The sequence below is a fragment of the Lutra lutra genome, chromosome 6, assembly GCF_902655055.1.
Source record: "Lutra lutra chromosome 6, mLutLut1.2, whole genome shotgun sequence".
Lineage (NCBI taxonomy): Eukaryota > Metazoa > Chordata > Mammalia > Carnivora > Mustelidae > Lutra > Lutra lutra.
In genome coordinates, this window is record NC_062283.1 from 116,968,861 (window position 1) to 116,990,605 (window position 21,745).

Here is a 21,745-nt window from a genome sequence, read left to right on the forward strand (position 1 = left end):
CTTTTTTTTTTAAGTAGGCTGCAGGCCCAGTGTGGAGTTCAACACAGGGTTTGAACTCATGACCCTGAGATTAAGACCTGAGCTGAGATCAAGAGGCAGACACTTAATCAACTGAGCCATCCAGGCGCTTCTGTCCCCTACATTTTTAAATAAGCAGTGACTTCATTCATCCATAGTAACCTGTAATTTGTTCTCCAAATTAACAGGCATGTACCTATTATCCAAAAAAATATGTATATATGTATTTTTTTTTTACCAAAACCCATTTCTTCTTTTATTCATTTATATTACTTTAAACATTTCAAGCATTTCACTGGGTTTGCATAATTATGAAGTAGCATGATTTCAATTATTTTCCATGCTATTCATTATAACATGTATAATTTATTATGTTTAAATATAAACATTAAAACAGAAAAGTCTGATGATTTAATAGAAATGGACCATGGCACCATGTCTTTGAATGCTGAGATTTTAGGTTTACTTATTGAAACCCCAAATTTTGATCCATACTCTCATGACAAAAAATTAAATGAAAAGACAGAAGGAGACAAAGAGCCATCATACTATTACATTAATTAAGGAAAAGTAATCTAAATATAAAACTAAAATATGTAATTTAACCAAATGGTGTTTTAAATACCTTCGAATTCATGGGAAAAAAAAAACTCTGCATAGAAGAATGAGAAGAAAAATGAAGGAGGGGGTGAGTGTTGGATAATGAAACAGATTGTTTTGCTGGACTTGAACAAAAAGGATAACTAATTACTACACCAAATAATTCTGATCTTTGTCACAATCTGTAACATTAGAAACCAAAGCAATCCCAAGTGTCAGCCTTAATATGCATTTGACTTTCCAATCACTTTATTAACATATTTTACATTTATTTGATAGAAACTTTTGCATTTCTTTTTTCAAGGGACCGCTGCATTTTTTCAGTAAGGCAGACATTATTATAAAATTGAATTCTATTAGTCTCTTGTGAACTGGACTGCATGGATCAGGGTAAATTTTTGAATACTAGGGGATTTTGAGGTCCTCATTCATTTCTGTATTTTGTCGTAAGAAGTGTATCAACCTACTTTTTATTGCATCTTCACTGGAAATGTGTAATGTCAAGCAACATATATTCTTTAGAGTTCAGTTTCTCTGTAATCCACAGATTCTTCCTCACCTCAAAACATTTAGACATAATAAAGCATAATAAAGGAGCTGCAGTGTACAGCTATTACATACATTGTCAGGTCTTCACATTGGAGTCCATATAAGCAGCCCTATATGTGGACCTCTTGATACTTAATAAATGATAAAGGGAAAGACTGCTAATTTTGTTCTTATATACTCAGCAAATTACTAAGCACTGTTCTCATTCATGTACAATTGTTGAGTCTAGTGACTGACAATACTTTGCCATAAGAAATTAAACCTATTTCCTATGTACTGAATATATGGATTACAGTATAAAAAGTTTGAAAATCAGTAAAACGTATTAAATATAGTTTGAATATTTCAAACAAAACAAAATCAGTTCTGTGGTAGTGAGTAGTAATGAAGCAAGTTTCTTTTCATCAGTAATCTATATATTAGCTTTCTAGAAATTGATTTTTTAATCCTTAAACTGTCAAAAATTTATGACAAGTAATGATTATTTGTTATTTTCAAAATTCATAAAAAAGGACTGGGCCCATTAGAAATCTTTCTCTTTTCATAATATAACAAGTAAGTAAAACACCAAAAAGACTGTTTAATCTACTTTAGTAAGAATTATATTGGAAAATAAATACTAAGTACTTCTTTGGATGAACATCTTTGTAACTCCTTCAAGTACAACTAGTAAAATCATACCATTTAGTTGTCAAAATACTTATTTACAAATCTATATAGTTTAATATTAATATGATTTATTATAAGAAAATGTATGTCTCAAATATACCACACAATTATGAAGTAGACTATAATTTTTAAATTTTTATTTTAATTTTTTAAAATTATTTATTTATTTATTTGACAGAGAGAGAGCATGAGTAGGCAGAGAGACAGGCAGAGAGAGAGGGGGAAGCAGGTTCCCGGCTGAGCAGAGAGGCCCATGTGGGGCTCCATCCCAGGACCCTGGGATCATGACATGAGCTGAAAGCAGAGACTTTAACCCACTGAGCCACCCAGGCACTCCTATAATTTTTTTAAAAAAGTGATACATTTAGTTGAGGAATAGCTAAGCAAACCGTGTTTTACTTTATATGGTTAAATACATATTTATAATTTAAGGGGTGCTGGGGTGGCTCAGCTAGTAAGCCTCTGACTCTTATTTTTGGCTCAGGTTGTGATCTCATGGGTCCTGAGATGGAGCACCCTATTGGCTGGCTCTGCAATCCATGGAGAGTTACTTAAAGATTCTCTCCCCCTGGCCCTCCCTCCCACTTGTGCACATGTTTGTTCTCTCTCTCTCTCTCAAATAAATAAACAAATATTTAAAAAATACATATTTATAATTTAAAATACTCATGGCAAAAATATTAAATCATTAGGTAGAAAAGTAATTTGCCAACAAAATCTAATTCAAGGAATATTAATCTATATATAGCTGAACTGAGTATATTAAATAGTTTAAAGAAGTATTCTGATTATTTGTAGTAAATTCTCCAGTATTCTCCTTTTTTGTAAACCAATAGACCTTAACAGAAGTTCAATGTTAAAATTGAAGTTACTCTTAAAAGACATAGAAATGCCCCTTTCTTAAGATTTAGGGAAGACATTAGGAATATATAATACAACAAATTATACAAAAAATGTTGACAAAAACTCTAACTCCTAATATTGCTATCATTAATTTTAATACAGTATTATGTCCAAGGTAAAAAAATGTATCTACTGTCAAGTCTGTAATTATTATTTTTTTAATATAGGTCAATTACTCAAAATTAGTAATTGGAAATTTGTGTTTCTATAGAAGTTAAATTCCTTTGAGTTGATATTTGGTCTCATTAATGTGTGTATACACATACATACACACACATATTTAATATGTAAGTGTGCAATCGCAACCTATATATTAAATATATTACTGTTCATAAAGATTAATATATTAATATATAATTATATAATTACATATATGTATATAGTATATATACATATATACACACACATATATACACACACATATAACCAAAGATGATATATGTGTATATGTAAGTGTATGTGTGTGTATAAATACACTGCATTTACATCATTTTGTTAATTTTGGTATATTAAAGTAGCTGAGGCTCCAGAAATATCCATAACTAAGATAAAGATATTAAGGTTGATTTTTCCAAAATCTCATATATATTGGTTGTCAAGAAAACTGCAAGAGAAAGTTTTGCCCATATCCATTTTGCCCATATCCAAATGTGTGTGTATTTGTGTCAGTGTATAAATACTGCTTTTATCTGTTTGTAAACTCTCTACCCTTCTTTTGCAATTCCTTTAGGAAATTTATTATTTTCTATACCACTTTCTTTAAACACAATTTTAACTGTAATGGTTGTCCCTTAGATTACATTTTTTATTCCTAAGATCTCAGTACAAGTTACGACTCAAATAAGACATATATACAAACACAAATGTAGTAAGAAAGCTTGCTTTTCCCAACCTCCTATTCATTGTCCTCCAAATCTAACTTTGAATAGTTTTGAGCAGACAAATGAATGCTTAATTACATGAAGGAGCTAAAAATAGTAAAGAAATCCAGGTACAGTCCCAGTTGATGGATTCAATTTTTGAGGGCCTAATATAATCAAAGATGCTCTTATTAAAAAAGAAATAATTCAAAACTACTAAATCAAAAATATGTACAAGGCCTTGAAAAGAGCTCCATATAATCAGGAGCTATGAAGCTTACACTTCAATAGATTCACAATGTTATCTGTGACAGTGTTTTATATTCTACTCAGTAACTGATAAGAGTACTATTTATCATTTGTCACATCCTGTCTAATAACTATAGCTGATGTCTTTATAAATTTATCACAATAACACTAATAATCAGTGATTATTCTTGGTCTTCCTGCATCACTTGCCTAAACTGAACACATGGGTACAATGATGGAGGTGTGGGTGTGCTTTTGGTTATATCAACTAGCCACTGATACTTAGAAGTTTTTGGACATAACCTGCAACTATGAAAAGATTTGGGATATTTGTACTATTCTAAGATACTTTTGAACTGTGTGCCAAAGAACATTTTGTAAACATAATTAAGTTAGGATACTAGGGTTATTTATTTTTAATCTCCAGAATTATATGTTATAATCTTTTCTCAGGCAAATGGTGCTTTTTGAATTGCTCTTCATTTTACCATGTTTCATACTTATTGTTCTCAAAGGTTTTACTAAAAATATCATCTTTTACTGTTTTTTCTCATTGATTTTTTTAGGCCAAAAATAAAAAAATGATTTTGCATTTTGAGGGAGTCAAATCTTCACATAGTTTTAAAATAAAACTCAAAATCTGAAATACATTTTTTGAAAGAAATTGCTTCTAAAATGTAAGGATAGGTCCTTGGAACATATTTATTAAAGTTTGAATACAGATTAAACTCTGCAAGGTTAAATGACAAGGTTAAGTGTCTAATTTTGCAGCCCTTTTATACCTGGTGAGTGCTAAGGCTTTCCTAATGATAGGATTAAATATGGTTTCTAGCTACAAACAGTTGCTTGTCATTCCCTGTAGGTTAGCCTCTATATTCTGTGCTTATCAGAAAGAGAGAGGAAATAACTTTCTAGGCCTTTTGTGAGTCATTTAAAATGCACGGACTTTAGGGAAATCATATTTTCTTGAAGGAAATGAGGCATGACCAATCACACAAAACGTGAGAAAATCCCTTGATAGATGACCTTTGCCACATGGAAAAGAAACTGTTCAGTGGCTGAGGTTTCATGGATTTCATGCATGGAAATCAGATTTTCTGGCCACCAGTGCTGTTCAGTAAATAAATAATCCATCATTGTGTCAAACAGTTGAAACATGGAGATACTGCCCTTGCTATATGAATGGACATTTAGAGTTAGTAACTTATATAAACTGTTTGCATGTCAGCAGTTGTGTGAGCAGTGTTCTAGTTTTCACACGTAAAATAAAACCACTTAGCTTTGATGATGTTAACCTAATGGTGAGAGTGTTCATTTGAAACTGCCTACACCTATGAATTTATGGTGCATGGTGAAGGCATTAGGATGAGAGTTCCCACATGCTTTCTGTGGTGTGCTACAGTACAGTGCTAAAAAATCCTTAGTAGACACTTCCAGTGAAGACATTAAATAACCCTACATATTATTTCATTAAAATCAATTATAACACCTTTCCTAAAATGCACTGGCAGGATTCTCCCTGAATTCTGTTTAATATTTACATTTTCAGTATATTGTGTTATAATAAAGTTGGTTAAAATAATGATCCTTGACATCTAAAGATCATTTTTATTTTCATTGGGCAAGTCATATCTACTTTAGGCTATATTCATCATTTATTTTTACTGATTTAACTAGCTTTAGTTCTTATATTTTAATTCTATATTAATTTTTGTTTAGTATTTATTCAATTGTATTTTCGAAATATCAACGCGCACGCGTGCGCACACACACACACACACACACACACACTCTCTTCATTTAGCTCCCAGATCTGTTTCATTCGTGGACCACTTCAGGTTTCCACTTTGTCTCTGTTTTTCCTGAATAGGAAGAAATATCAAAGTATTTCAATCATGTTTCTGGCATGAACACATTTGTGTTGCTTCTCAGCTACCTCCTACACTCACCTTTGATATTTAAAATACTTTCTTCCTAAAATGTCAGGCCCCTTCTGCAATAACAAAGAGTTTCTCTTTCCTGTCTTATCTTGAGGTATTTAAATGGCATCGCACAATAGCCCTTTTTACACTTCCAAAAAAACAGTGGGCATTCTTTTGCTTTAGTTCTAAGTCGCCTGTTCAGCATTTTGAGAAAACCCTTAAGAAATTAGTCTATGAAATGGGTATAAAATAAGATATATGGAAAAGCTTCCTGAAAATGGGAAAAAATTATAAGCATTAAATGTGAAATGTTTTCATTTCAAATGACAGTCAAAATTTTTTGATGTTTTACCAAGGAAGATATATACTATAGTTATGCCTTAACTTAATTCTATAAGAAATTCACTTTTAGAAATATTTTCGGAGATATCTACCAGATTAGGTTTTAGTCAAAATAAAAGTTTAACTTGGTTTTTAACTATGTTAAAATAAAGATTGTTTTGTTTTTCATTTGGTACCTGCTTAAATTCTAAAGTCCTTATACATTTTTAGTTTAGGGTCATATTCACTAAGGAAAAAAAAAAAGGGACCCAAGGACTATATTATTTAATCTCACAAGTAAATTAATTAAAAAAAAAACTAACTTAAAAAAGGCTTTTTTGCATGTTCTTACTTATATTCTAAAACAATTAATCATAGGACACTTGTTTTCAACTTCATAAGGTAAAACTATAACCAAGGAAAATTTAGCATATTTTGAGTATTTTTAGGAAAATCTGGAGTTCAGGACAGTCATTCATCAATAATATTGTTCTGTACTGGCACTAAAAAAGTCCATGTGTTTGTGGATCACCTCACTTGCATTATGATGTATTTTTAAAATCTATCATTCATTTGCTGCAGAAGGGATTTATGTCTAGGAAGCATGAAGTAAATTGACATTACCACAAGGATTTGGTTCAGTGGACATTTAAGTGCTTCTCAACAGGCTAGGGGAATGAAAACTAGTAAGGCCATATTTAGTCAATCTGACAGTGAAAGGATTACAAAGAACATGCCACCAATGATTATAGCCATATCTCAATGATCAAAGAGATTGATTCTGAAGAGCATGTCTGTGGATACCTGAATGCTGTCGGAGACCCAGGTGCTTCAGGACTCAAGTGGGTGATCATTAGGTGGGGCTTCCAAAATCACAATTTGCTTGTGTACAACTTCCTTTAGAGACAAGGGTTTTGCCTACAGAATCTAAAACAGTTGCCTACAGAATCTAAAACAGTTCTGCAAAAGAATCATGAGACATGAACTGCCAGTTTCTCCCTTGAGATGGTGGAAGGGACAGAAATGAAGGCAAGATGACAAAGGACATTAAAAATAGTCATCAGTGTATTAGTGGTTGTATTCTACATTATGGATTTACAGTTTTCTAAATGTAAGTTTTTGAAAATATTATTTCCAATTTTGCTAATTCAACTACTGAATATATTTATTTATATATATTCAATAGTTCAATAGTTATAGTTTTATATCTACTTATAAATATATATGTAAGCAGTTGTAAATATACGTAATTTAAACATTTGACTTAAAATCTAGAAAAATAATTTTCTAGAAGAGAACACAAGTTACTTCAGGAAATAAAAACTGGTTTTTATTATTTTTTATTTTTTTAAAGATTTTATTTATTTATTTGACAGAAAGAGAGAGAGATATCACAAGTAGGTAGAGAGGCAGGTAGAGAGAGAGGAGGAATCAGGCCCTCCGCTAGGTAGAGAGCCCGACATGGGGCTCGATCCCAGGGTCCTGGGATCATGACCTGAGCAGAAGGAAGAGGCTTTAACCCACTGAGCCACCCAGGCGCTCCTAAAAACTGGTTTTTAAAAGAAATGCATGACAACCTTAATTTTCAATTTTGGTTTGGGGTCAAGACATGAATCTTCAAATAATTATCAAAATTTAATTATTCCTTATTTCATATATCCATTTTTCCAAAACTAGTTTTAAAATTAATCTATTCAATAGAGAATACTGTGAAAGGTACCCAAAGAGATGAAAATGTGTTTTAAGGTGAAGTTACTGTGATCCAGATACTTTCAAACCAAGTTGGTGAAATATGAAATATAGTTTGCAATTAAAATAACAAACAAACAAAAAAAACCTCTATACATTCTTTGTGGCTAATTGTGTCAACTTTTAAAAGTTCCAAAATTGATATTCCAAGGACAAAATATTCCCAAATGCAGAGACTGGAGCTGAGCACAATATCAGGTGAATATACAGATTTGAGTATTGTTAAAAACAATACAACAGGCCTAAAATTGAGTTGCATAAGCTAAGCTCTGCATCAGCAAACCAATACTTAATTATAGTTTGGCTCTTCCAGAAATGGAATCTTAAACCAGTCAATCAGGAATTGCCACATCAGCACTAGTTAGGTAATCTGATAGACCCCTGCCATCTTCTCAAGGAAAGTAACTTTACAATAACCAACTCACTTTTTTGCCAATATACCTTTTTTTTCCCCACTCCCTTCTGTCAATATGAGTCTTTAATTTTGTCAAGCTCCTTGGAGCTCCTTTCTCTCTGCTACATTGGATGCTGCCTGTTTCCAAAAGATTTTTGCTCAAATAAACTCTTAAAATTTTTATTAAATTTCAGCTTATCTTTCAACAGTGTTAGTATACATTTTGATAGGAAATTCTCCCTATCTTTTGGAGAAAAATACTTTGTAAAACACTAATAAAATGGTCAAAGGGAAATTTTCTCATATAAAGAAAACAAAATAAACATTTTTTTCCACAACATTTATTTATCATTTCTTGACTATTCAGGGTCCTATTTGAGTTTTTTAAATAATCTTTAAATTGCCTAATATTTTAAAATGCATTTTGAAAGACAAGTAGAAAGAAGCTTAGGTGATCAATGATATAAATATATTCATCTCATATATTCTACTAACTTAGAGAATTAGATGCATTCTAAAGATGTTAGAGAGAGAAAGTGAGAGAGAGATTGAGAGAATTTAGAATGTTATATTTCAAATTTCATGATAATATAGCCCATAGAGCCACAAATGCCAGTTTTACTCCAAAGTCCACCTGTATTTGCTGCCTAAAAAAAAGGTACTTTCTCTCTAGTTTTGGGCATAGTTGTTTTGTTTTTTTTTTTCTTAAAGAAAACAGCACATTTTTGCTGTTTGATGTAACAAAAAACCCCAAATATCTTTAGACTCTGACTATATAATCCTCAGCATGAGAAGCAATCCCTTCATTAAAAATAAACAAAAAACAAACAAATAAATAAATAAATAAAGGAAGAGACTGTGTATCTTACACCCTGGAGAAATCCCGAGTGTGGTTTGATACCCAAGAAGAAAAGCCTTTGAAATGAATCTAATGTCACATTATTGAAAACGTTGCTGCACAGATTAACTTTTTTCATTCTGCAATAGCTTACAAAGCTTCAAATGCCCAGAAATCTCCTGAACCAGCCCATTTAAGGAATCTAAATAAGCTTCCATGGTTTCAAGCTTTCTGACTTTGAATGCTAGCTTTGAAGTTTTGCCAGAACCTGACTGCAAAAGAGTTGCTTTTAAACTGAATTCATGACACTGGAATTAGTGTTGTAGGTTCGATATGCCTAATAATGATTTTGACCACGCTAACCGTAGACAGGCATCACATATGGCAACTCTGAAATAATAACTCTCCAAAGATAAGATGTGTAACATTCTGGCTCCAATATTTATTTAGTTTTCATCTTTACACACTGGGCTTTGGATAATGTCCAGTTTAAAGAGCCAATTGCTTTCATGGCACATGGCATTTGTCCATAGATTAAAGAACATGGAAAGAAAGAGAAAAGAAAGAAGCTTATAAGGCTGAATGACAAATGTCCCAATATTATATTCCTTTTCCTTTTTTCCCCCCTTCATTTTCTCTTTTTTAATTAGCTGAAAACCTACAACAAAATTCTGGGCAAAACTCCACTGCCAAGTGTCCTTTTGCCAATTTCTAACCATGACCAATTCTAACTCTTACCTTCTCTGGACCTTTACATAAGCAAAATGCCCATCATAACATGAGGTTAATTACTAAGCCTCTTCAATAACAACATATACACTTAACTTAATTTGAAGACTTGCATTTTGCCATTCAGGAGGAAAAAAAAAAAGGCTACCATACAAATCTCCCCTCCCATTCTAAATCTGATTTAAATTTCCCACCCAAGTTAAAAAAAAAAAAAAGTCTGTATCATTAGAAGGCAGCGTATCCATCTCTATATGGATAGATTTATTATTGTCTTCAGTTCCCCAGATTTTCCAAGAAAACATCAATGCTGTTATCAGTATATAAGTCTGACATCTGTTACAAAATTTAGAATTTTGTCCTATAAAGTTTATGATTCTGCCAACTAAACTATTTGATCAGCAGTTCTAATAAAAAGAAGCAAGTAGATATATTCAGTAAATACATACACATAAGCTTCAAAAAACAAATATGTGTATCCATAGAGAAATAGATAAGATACATATCTTATGTAGCTATTTCAAAGGCTCACCCAAAATTTTAATTCTTGGGGCACCTTGGTGGCTCAGTTGGTTAAGTGTCTGACTGTTGGTTTCAGCTCAGGTCATGATCTCAGGATCCTGAGTTTGAGCCCCAATCAGGCTCCATACTCAGTGAGGAGTCTGCTTGTCTCTCTACTCCTCCCCACTTCCCCATTCTCTCTGTCTCTAAAATAAATAAATTAATTAAAATCCAAATAAAAAATAATTTTAGAAATTAAAAAATTAAATTAAAAAATTCTTGATGTGAGGACTCTGCATATTATTTTGTGTGATTTTCTACTGAAATGTGACCCCAGGTAACTAAACACGTTTAGCATCTCAAATAATAATTTTAATCAACTATGAATGCCTGTAGTGTCTTAAAAATGTTTTATATATTTGATCTGCAAATATAGGTAGCAAAATGAAAGAAAGAAACCATGGATTGATTTTCTATGTAGTTCATTACATTTATGCAAGTGTCAAAAATAGTAAAATTTAAGGGGAACCCTCTTATACTGTTGGTGGGAATGAAAACTGGTATAGCCACTGTGGAAAACAGCATGGGGTGTCCTCAAAAAGTTAAAAGCAGAACTACTCTACTGCCTAGCAACTGCACCACTAGGTATTTATCCAAAGGATACAAAAATGCTAATTCAGAGGGATACATGAACCCCGATGTTTACAGCAGCATTATCAACAATAGCCAAATTACGGAAAAAGCCCAAATGCCCACTGACTGATGAATGGATAAAGATGTTGTGGTACGGAGTTATTAGTCATATAAAAGAATGAAATCTTGCCATTTGCAATGATGTGGATGGAGCTAGAAATTATTTTGCTAAGTGAAATAAGTCAGACAAATGCCCTATGATTTCACTCAGATGTGGAATTTAAGAATCAAAACAAATGAACATGGCAGGGAGAGGAAAACTAAGAAACAGACTCAACTGTAATAGCAGATTGGTGGGTGCTGGAGGGGAGTATGGGGGATAGGTTATATAGGTAATGGAGATTAAGGAAGGCACTTATGATGAGCACCGGGACGGGGTGTTATAAGTAAATGTTGAATCACTAAATTCTATACCTGAAAATAATATTACACTGTATGTTAACTAATTGGGACTTAAATAAAAACTTGAAAAAATAGTACAATGTGTTTTTTTCACTTTTAGCATACAAACATAAAAGTAAAACAAGAAAAATGCATTATTTTTACAGTTCTTTCCAAACACACTTCTACATCCTCAATTGCTTAAACATTTTTAATGAAGATTAGAGAATAATTTTAATAGGTATACTGGTTTGCTAAAATACTAATTTTCAAGTGAATTTTTTAAAAAACAGAATTCTTAAATAATAAATGAATAAGCTTTAAAAGTTTTTATCATCACTTCTTTAGAAATATTTTTAATATATAAAATCAAATGGGTTGGTTTATAGTGCTTGAGGTGAATGAAACTATACTGTTGAGTAACAAACATAAAAATCATATTAAGAGGAAATAGAACAGGGACACCTGGGTGGCTCAGTTGGTTAAGTGTTCAACTCTTGGTTGTGGCTTAGGTTATGGTCTCATGGGTCATGAAATCAAGCCCTGAGTGGGGCCCTGGGCTCAGCATGGAGTCTGCTTGAAATTCTCTCTCTGCATCTCCTCCTGGTTATCCATTCTCTCTCTCTTTCCCTCTCTTAAATAAACAAATAAATAATAAATAAAATCTTTAAAAAATAAAAGGAATTGGAACAATTGCAATAATTACCAACTGATTTAATAATCAGCCAAAATGAATATTTTCCGTCACCGTGGAACCCACACAAAGACATACAAAAAAAAAAAAATTCCTTATGTGTTCTTGAACTATAAGATTCTTTCTTTCTTTTCTTCTTTCTTTTTTAAAAACTTTTATAGAGATGATAAGTTAATTAAAAATATACATATATATATATTGCTTAGTGGTGCTGGCTATTCTTGTCTTTTAATTCATTCAACAATTACTGAACCCTAAACACCATCACAGCTTTAGTTTAAGCTTTGGAGATATTTACATGAAAAATATTGTCTGAATTTGAGGATTGCACAAGTCTATTGGTTAGATGGGTGCAAAATAGGAAAACAAGTGCCATAACAATAGTGTATTGTGTTTGAACTTTATGCAAATTTGAATTATGCAAGTTTGAAAGCATCATATAAAATATTAATAAAGCCTTATTTTATGCAAAAACTTTAAAATAGGGTAACTCAACCCTAAATTAAAAATTCATCAAAAGTGAATAATTTTAGGATTTATAGCAGAATGAACTATGAACTTGGCTATCTATTGAACTTGGCTTTCTATTGATACATGGTTTTGTCAATTTAATTGTTAAAAATTATGCACCACGTTTCAGAGGTAGGTTTGAATTATTAGAGTTTTTTCAAATGAAATTTTCCTGTTTATCCCTCAAGATAAACAAATACACAAACAGGACCAGATAATACATAAAATGTAATTCTTATGAAAGTAAGAATCTAAATAAGGCTGCTACAGAATACTTTAGAGATGAAAGAACACTTTTATTAACTTTGGAGTTTGTGTAGTTGTTTTCCAGTTAAATGAGGTAGCAAAGGCTTGACCATCCTGAGAGATAAGTATATAGAGAAATGGCATGTTGAAGAGTAAGTGGTTTAATGACTTCTAATCAAGAATAAAGAGAGTGAGGAGCGATTAGGGTGGTCATATAAACAACATACAATGATTTGGAAATATTATACTAGTGATGATGAGTCATTGAGAGACTAGGTTTTTACCATAATTTCTCAACATAAAACCTTATTTAAAAAAAAAAGATTTTATTTCTTTATTTCACACACATACACACACACACACACACACACAGCATAAAGAGGGGGAGCAGCAGGCAGAGGGAGAGGGAGAAGCAGACTCTTCACTCAGCAGGGAGCCAGATGCAAGGCTCAATCCCAGGACCCTGGGATCATGACCTGAGCCAAAGTCAGATGCTTAACCAACTGAGCCACCCAAGTGCCCCTCAACATAAAACCTTATAATGACTCATTTTTTTTAATGCTCATAACATCAAAAGACTCTACTAGATCTGTCTCTCTATAACTGAATTTTTTAGCGAAGGGTAAAATATATTCCTGTGACATACAAGATTGAAAATGACTCAATCCAAATTAATAATAAATACTGGTGGAGGCTGTGTAACAATGGTCCCTCTCATTGGTGCTTAGTAGAGTAACTTGCAAAAGTTAGCACTCAGTAAATATGTTTTGAATTGAATCACATTTTATTTGATCAAATGAAGCAGTTGTAATTTACTTACTCTTCTGTTTCCAGTTTGAACATTTCCTGCTTCTCTTTATTTATTTTTTTATTTTTTTAAAGATTTTTTTTTTAATTTATTTGACAGAGAGAGAGAGAGAGAGAGATCACAAGTAGGCAGAGAGTCAGGCAGAGAGAGAGAGGGGAGGAAGCAGGCTCCCTGCTGAGCAGAGAGCCCGATGCGGGGCTCGATCCCAGGACCTGGGATCATGACCTGAGCTGAAGGCAGAGGCCTTAACCCACTGAGCCACCCAGGCGCCCCGCTGCTTCTCTTTATACTTAAGAATTCTATAACTCCCAAATAGCTTAGTCTCGAATTTCAAATCTATAAAATTCTTGTTTACCTATTTCAAACATCCTTCTGGGATAAAGAGATATTTTGTAAAAGCATAAACTGGCCTTTGTAAGTTTAAAACTCATAATGTAATATGACTTATAACCATTAATCTGGTTAGTAGTAAGCACTCAATGAATATTTTAATATATGAATGTAGAACATTCTGTATGATTTTGTTCCATTTTTAACTCTTTGCTGACAGAGGTATGTTAGATTCTAAAATATCTTAGCCAAGAAGGCATTAAGTCAGTACCTCTATTTTCCCCTTACTTCTAGTTATTTTAAAATATATTATTGGGGACGTTTTGCTTCAAGCTTTGGTAGATGAATTTGTTTCAGATCAACCTTTGTGCTGAAAACAACCTGAAAACTTGATGGGAAAAAAAAAAAATCTGTTTGAAGTCATCTGAAAGCTTCCAAGGTAATGAGAACTTAATCTCAGAGAGAAGGGAAAACCAGAGAGGAAAGCCCAGTATTTAATATTGCTTTTGCCTTCAAACCATGTACTGATTCAAACACAGCTGAAAAGTTTCACAGAGTTTGTGAAGACTTACCTGGTTGATGGGGGGAAAAAAAAGGAATTTAACATATGTCTTAGAGGAGGAACCCTTGTTTTAAAAATACCCAGTTGGGGCTCCAAAGAGCTGTTTCTAGGAATAAAAGATTGACACCCATCTTTATATCAGTTCAATTTTTTGATTGAATTAAAGAGCTCTCCTCCTAGCCTATGGTCTATTAGAAGCAAAACTAAATAGCCTCTGGAGGAACATAACATCAGTAAGATTATATCTTTAATTTTTCATATATAATATGTACCACTCATTGAAACACAGCCCAATTACAAAAAATACAAAGGGTGACTAAAAAGCAGAAGAGGAAACAAAATGGGAACAGATCCATAGAAGATCCGTACTGAAGTTACTGGATACAAATTTATGTATAATCATGATTAATACATTGAACAAATTAGGGATAGGTTGAGAATTTCAGCAGAGTATGAAAAAAAAATCAAGTGAAAGTGCCACAGCAGCAACAACAAAAATGTATTAATAAAATTAAAAATTAAATGGACAGGATCTTCCATTTCTAAACAAAATGGAATAATGAGAAGCAAATTTTTCTTCCCTAGAATTTTCTCTGCTTGAAATAGCCAAAATCTGGAAAAGACATATAAAACAATAGTTTTCGAGAAACTAGATTTCAGGCAATGAAGAAAAATTATCTCTAGAGATAAGGAACAATTTAGATGAATCCAATTAATTGTCCCAAGTTACAGCTTTGAGACAGTTTCAGACTATATTGTGAAGAAGGGGTTCCCTTCAGAAGGTTGAGCTGAGAATGTGGAGAGAACAGGAAAATTGGAATTTGCAGAGCAGCCTCCTGGAAAGGAGGAGGATGCTCTGAGAAAGAAATACAGAGATCTATAGAGGATCATCTTAGATATTCAGCAGAGTACTAATCAGGACATGCAGATCTAATCACCTAAAGTGAACAAAAGAAAACACTCAAGGATTTATAAGTAACAGTGCCTCATTGGCAGTCACATAGCGTTGGGAATAGTGCTAATTTCCACTAAACAGACTAGAAACCTCATAATTCATGTGACATTAGATATAAAATCCAGATAAGTCTTATGTCATGTTTGGAGGAAAATTAGCTTTAAAATTAGTACTGCTTTGGTGCTGCCCAACTAATATTAAAAGCAAGAGCATTTCCAAGTTAACTTAATTGCATTCAACAAAGCTCAAGATTTATAGAGATACAAAAGTGTCAGGTATATCACAAAGTAAAAGTCACACTATCTGGCACCCAAGGCAAAAATTACCAGGTATGAAAAAAAGCAAGAAAATGCAATTCATGATGAAAAGAAAATTAAGTTCATTAAAGCCGACCAGAACTAACAAACAGCTATAACTATATGTGGGCCATATTAAAAAAGATAACTGCCAACATGAAAGATTGAAAAGTACTCTAATAAAAATTATAGCATGAAATCTATACTGGCTGTGATTTAAAATACTGGCAGTGAGTAGAATTAATGGCAAATTAGATATTACAAAGAAAATACTACTGGATTTGACCTGAATTTGTCAGCAATAGACAATCCAAAATGAAACACAGAGAGAAGGATAAAAAAAAAATGTAAAGAGCATCACTGACCTGTAGAACAACTCTGAGTGGCCTAATTAAAAAATTAATAATCTTGGAAAATTATGCAAATTCCAAAAAAACTATGAAAAAAGGTCCAAGAATTTCAAGGAACCCCAGCACACAAAGCACAAAGAAAACAGTGCTGAAGAAAATTATATCACATTGCTTAAAACCAGTACTGCAGGAAAAAAACACTAAAGATGCCACAGAAAAACACATCTTATGTATAGGAGAATAGAGATGAGATTGACAGCCAGCTTTCTAATGGGGGGGGTGGTGGAGAGATAGTGGAGAGCTGCTTAAAGTTACTGAAAGAAAAAAAAACAGAAAAAAAAAAAAACAACACAATTCTATATGCAGGGTAAACTATCTTTTACAAATGGAAGCAAAACGAAAACTTTTTAGACATACAAAATTTAAAATATTTCATCTTCATCAGACCCAAAGCCCTACAGATATTAAAAAAAAGTCCTTTGAGTAGAAAAAATGTGATATCAAAAGGAGGTATAAATCTACAAATCTACACAAAAGTGAACAAAGGGCACTAGAAATGATAACTACATGGGCAAATACATAATAACTTTTCTCTTTAAATCTCTCTGAAAATATAACTGGCTCTTAAAAAATAATGTACTGTGGGGTTTATAATATGAAATGCATACCATATGGAAATATTAATAATGTTAACATATTAATTGAGACTAGATTGATAATTTAACCATAAAAACCATAAACCTTAAACCAACCACTAAAATAACAAAACACGATTAATAATTAATAAGTCCTAAGGGGGGGATAAAAATTGTAGAAAATACTTAATTCAAAAGAAAACACAGAAAGTGGAAAAAGAGCAAAGAACATGTGAGATAGAAAATCAATAGCAAAATAACAGAAATAAACCTAACCATATCAATAATCACATGAAATAAATGATCTGAACACTCCTAATTAAGTCAGTGGTAGAATGGAGAAATGAGCAAGACCCAAATACTTGCTCCCTATAACAAACACACTTGAAATATATAAACACAAATAGGCTATAAGTAAAAGGATGAAACAAGATATACCATGCTAATATTACTTAAAAGCAAACTGAATTTCCGACATTCGTTTCAGACAAAGTAGACCAAAGAATTTTACCAAAAATAAAAATGACTGTCCATGTGATAAAAGGGTTAGTTCATCCAAGGTCCATAATAATCCAAATGTTCATGTTTCTCAAAATAGAGATTCAAAATGCATGAAGCGCAGGATGCCTGGAGTCACTCCGTTGGTTAAGCATCTGCCTTAGGCTCAGGTCCTGATCCCAGGATCTTAAGATCAACTCTCACAGCAGGCTCCTTGCTCAGTGGGGAGCCTGTCTTTCTCTCTGCCTGCTGCTCCCCCTGATTGTGCTTCCTCTCTCTCTCTCTCTCTCAAATAAATAAATAAATAAATAAAATCTTTAAAAAAATGTATGAGGCAAAAACTGCTAGATTGAGGTAAAAGAAAGAAATGCACTGTCTGTAGTCAGAGAGGTCATCCCTCATTATATGATAAAATCAGGAAAGAGAAAATCACTTATGATAAAAAAAGATTTGAACTACTTTGAACTGATTGACATTTAGAATGCTCTAACTAGGAATGTCAGAATGTATACTTATTTCAAGTACACACAGAACATGTACCAAAATAGGCAAAATTGTTTGTCATAAAAAGCTCTCAAATATTATAAACGTAATTAAATTAGAACCACTAAAAGAAAGATCTCTGAAAAAAATCGTTAAGTATTTGAAAATCAAATAGTATACTTCCAAATAACCTATAATACCAAAGAAAAAATCATTTGGGATACAAGCATGGACATGCAGACAAGATCAATAATCAAAAGAAAAAAAATTTGTAGATAAATATAATAGAAGAGAACAAAACAGAAGTAATTATATGTTGTTGATTTAAAACATAAAAATTAAAATACAAGTGAATATCCTACAAAAGTGCAATGTATATACAGCATTAATTTGTTCTACTATTTTTGCTTTGTGATATTATACTCGCTAGGGTAACCATTAAAATAATAAAAGGAGGGACACCTGGGTGGCTCAGTTGGTTGGACGACTGCCTTCGGCTCAGGTCATGATCCCGGAGGTTCAGGATCGAGTCCCGCATCGGGCTCCCAGCTCCACGGGGAGTCTGCTTCTCCCTCTGACCTTCTCCTTGCTCATGCTGTCTCTCACTGTCTCTCTCAAATAAATAAATAAAATCTTTAAAATATAATAATAATAATAAAAGGATATTTAACTAGCAATCTAAAAGAGGGGAATGGGGTAATTTTAAAAATACTGAAGGAAGTCAAAAGAAGTAAACAGAGTAGAGAAAAGAAAACATTAAAGCATAAAGGATAAATAAGCAAATCATAAATTTAATTCTAAATACATAAAAATTACATTAATATAAGTGGTCTGCATATTCAATTAAAAGATATGATGGCTTAAACTTTCTTATGAGACACATATCATGCATAAGTATACAAAAATAAAAGCTAGAAAAAGATTTTTCACATGAACACCAACAAAAGTAGAGCTGGAGTTGGAAATGTACTGTATCAGAAAGAAGTCTCTTTTAAGGCCATGGTCATTATTAGAGATAATCAGAAACATGACATAATGATAATGTGGTTGATCATTCAGGAATCTGTAAAAAATTCTTAAAAAGTTGAATATGATGGCTTTAACAGAAATCAGTCAAAAGGGATAAGCATAAATTTGACTTATGTATAAGCAGAAATAAACACATTTATAATCACACAATGAGATTCTAACACTCACCTCCAAGTGAATGACAGTAATAAGACAACAACAAAAAATAAGTAAGTGTATAAAAAAAAACTGAACAAATATGACCAAGAATATTATGTCACTGACATATATGGAATATGGAATCTAAAACTGAAAGATGTATTCTTTTCAAGTACACACAGAACACTTACCAAAATAGACCATATGTTGGTCGATGATGTGAATTTTAATAAATTCATAAAGGACTGAAATCATAGAAAGTAGAAGTTTTGACAATAATGAAATTAGAAATAAAAAATAAAAGGCAACTTAAAATTCTAAAATCCTAAAAATTATATCCCGTTAAATAATCCAGGAGGCAGAGAGGTCTATCTAACAGAGATCAGAGAATATTTGGTAATGTTCTCAACTGAATCATAATAGAAAAACTACATATCAGAATTTGTGGGATCCAGCTAAATCCCATGCTCTGAAGAAGATTCATAGACTTCAAAACTGTACATAGGATAAACACTGAAAGAATGAATAATAAACTATCCATGTATTCATGTCAAAAGTTAGAAAAGGAACATAAAATTAAAGAAAGCAGTAGGAATAACTAATAAAGATAAGTACAGACTTTGGAGACATAAAAACAATGATAGAGGAGATGAACAAAAGAAATGTTCATTGTCTGAAAAAACCACTACAAAGACTGATAAGAAAAAGAGAGGAGGTACAATAACCAATAGCAGGAATAAAGAATTGAAAATTAATGATTTTAGAGTCACTAAAATCTATTTTTTATAAAATGTCTACAGGAGACACTCTCCTTTCACACTGAATTTTAATGAAGTATAGAGCACATTTTAAAATACTCTTTCAAGTCTCAAATTTCTACTTTGTACTTGGCTAGGCAATTTAATGACTCTTAATTTTTCTGAACTAATGACCCATAATTTTTCTGAACTGTTCTTAATTATGTGTGGACTGGCTTCTGAAATCAGTAAAAATTCCCCTCTTTTTTTTTTCCATAAAAAATATTATTTCCACTTACTTTTAATTTTCAAAGAAAAGAACTATAGTCCCAAACAACATCTAACAGTGATAAACTAGGTCTTTCTTTCTTGAATATTATGAGTTTGTGAATTCTTTTTTGCCTTGTTCCAATAAATTATAGTCTTTTACAAAAAGATTTGTTTATCTAGTTTAGAAAGAGAGAAAGATAAAGAGGGAAAGAGGGGAGAGGTGTAAGGGGGCGGGGTAAGAATCTCAAGCAGACTCCGAGCTAAGCTCAGAGCCCTGTGTGGGTTGATCCCATGATCCTGAGATCATAACTTGAGCTGAAACCAAGAGTCAGATGCTCAAAGGACTGAGTCACCCAGGTGCCCCAATTATAGTCCTTTTTCAGTGCTCAGATTATTTTCTTATATGCCAATGAGAGCTTCTCAGGTTGACTGGAATGTCCTTTTCACATGACCACATTAGTCTTTCACAAATTCCTTGATTCCTGGGAAAAAGATGTTTTAGATTCATCTTGTGCATTCATATCCTGCCCTAAACCTGGAATTAGCCATTTCCCCAAAGACATCTGATTCCTTTAGTGGAAATTATGTTTAGAGACCAAAGGTGGATCTTCTTTGCCATTGGGTTGCTATTGATTCTTGCTCTTTTTAATGTATATAGCTAGAAATACACATTTTTAGAAAGGAAATATAAATCATAAATTTATACTGGTATTGCAAATTTAAATTTAAGATTATAGAGTTATACTTGACCTCTCTGATAATATATTTATATCTCTTTTTTCCTACATTGAAATCTTGGTTCTAATAAAATTAACATGTTGTCTCTGTCCTTTATATACACATAAAATAATTTCAAAATAATACTTATTTTATTACTACTAATTCTATTATTTGTGGTTTAAGATTTCTCTCTCTCTTGCCTTTACTCTATAACTTATAGAAATATATTGTCAAAATGCATTGTCTTAAAGTCACTTAAAATAATTCTCTTCTTTGAATGGTTATGCTACCATCCAAAGACTCTTGAAAAATATTGTATCATTTAGATTTTTAATGCCTTATAAATTGAAAGGGATATATTTGTTCATGTAATTAAAAAGAAAATAAGACAAGGCACAGACTAGGAGAGAATAACTGCAAAAGATATATCTAATAAATGTTAGCCACAATATAAAGAACTCTTAAACTTCAATAATAAGAAAATGAACAACCCAATTTAAAAGTAAGTAAAAGCCCTCACTAAAAAAGATACACGTGGCAAATAACCCTACAGGAAGATGCTCAACATCATATGTAATCAGGAAGTTAAAACAATTAGATACTACCACATACCTATTAGAATGGCCAAAATCCAGAACACTAACACCACGAAATGCTGGTAAGGTTCTGGAACAATAAAACTCTCATTCATTGCTGGTAGAAATGTATAAGGTATGGTTACTCTGGAAGACAGTTTGGCAGTTTCTCAAAAAACTAAACATGCTCTTACCAATGATCCAGCAATCATACTCCTTGGAATTTACTCAGATAAGTTGAAAACTCTGCCTACATAAAAACCTGCAGATAGATTTTTTTAGTAGCTTTATTCATAATTTTCAAACCTTGAAGGCAACCATAATAATATACTATAGTATGTGAATGAATAAATGGTGGGACATGCAAACAATGGAATATCATTCAGTGCTAAAAAGAAATGAGCTACCATGTCTTGAAAAGACAGTCGGGGGCGGGGGGGGGGGACTATATTTAAATGAATATTACCACATGAATAAAGTCATGAAAAGGCTACATACTGTATGATTCCAACTAACTAACATTCTGCAAAAGGCAG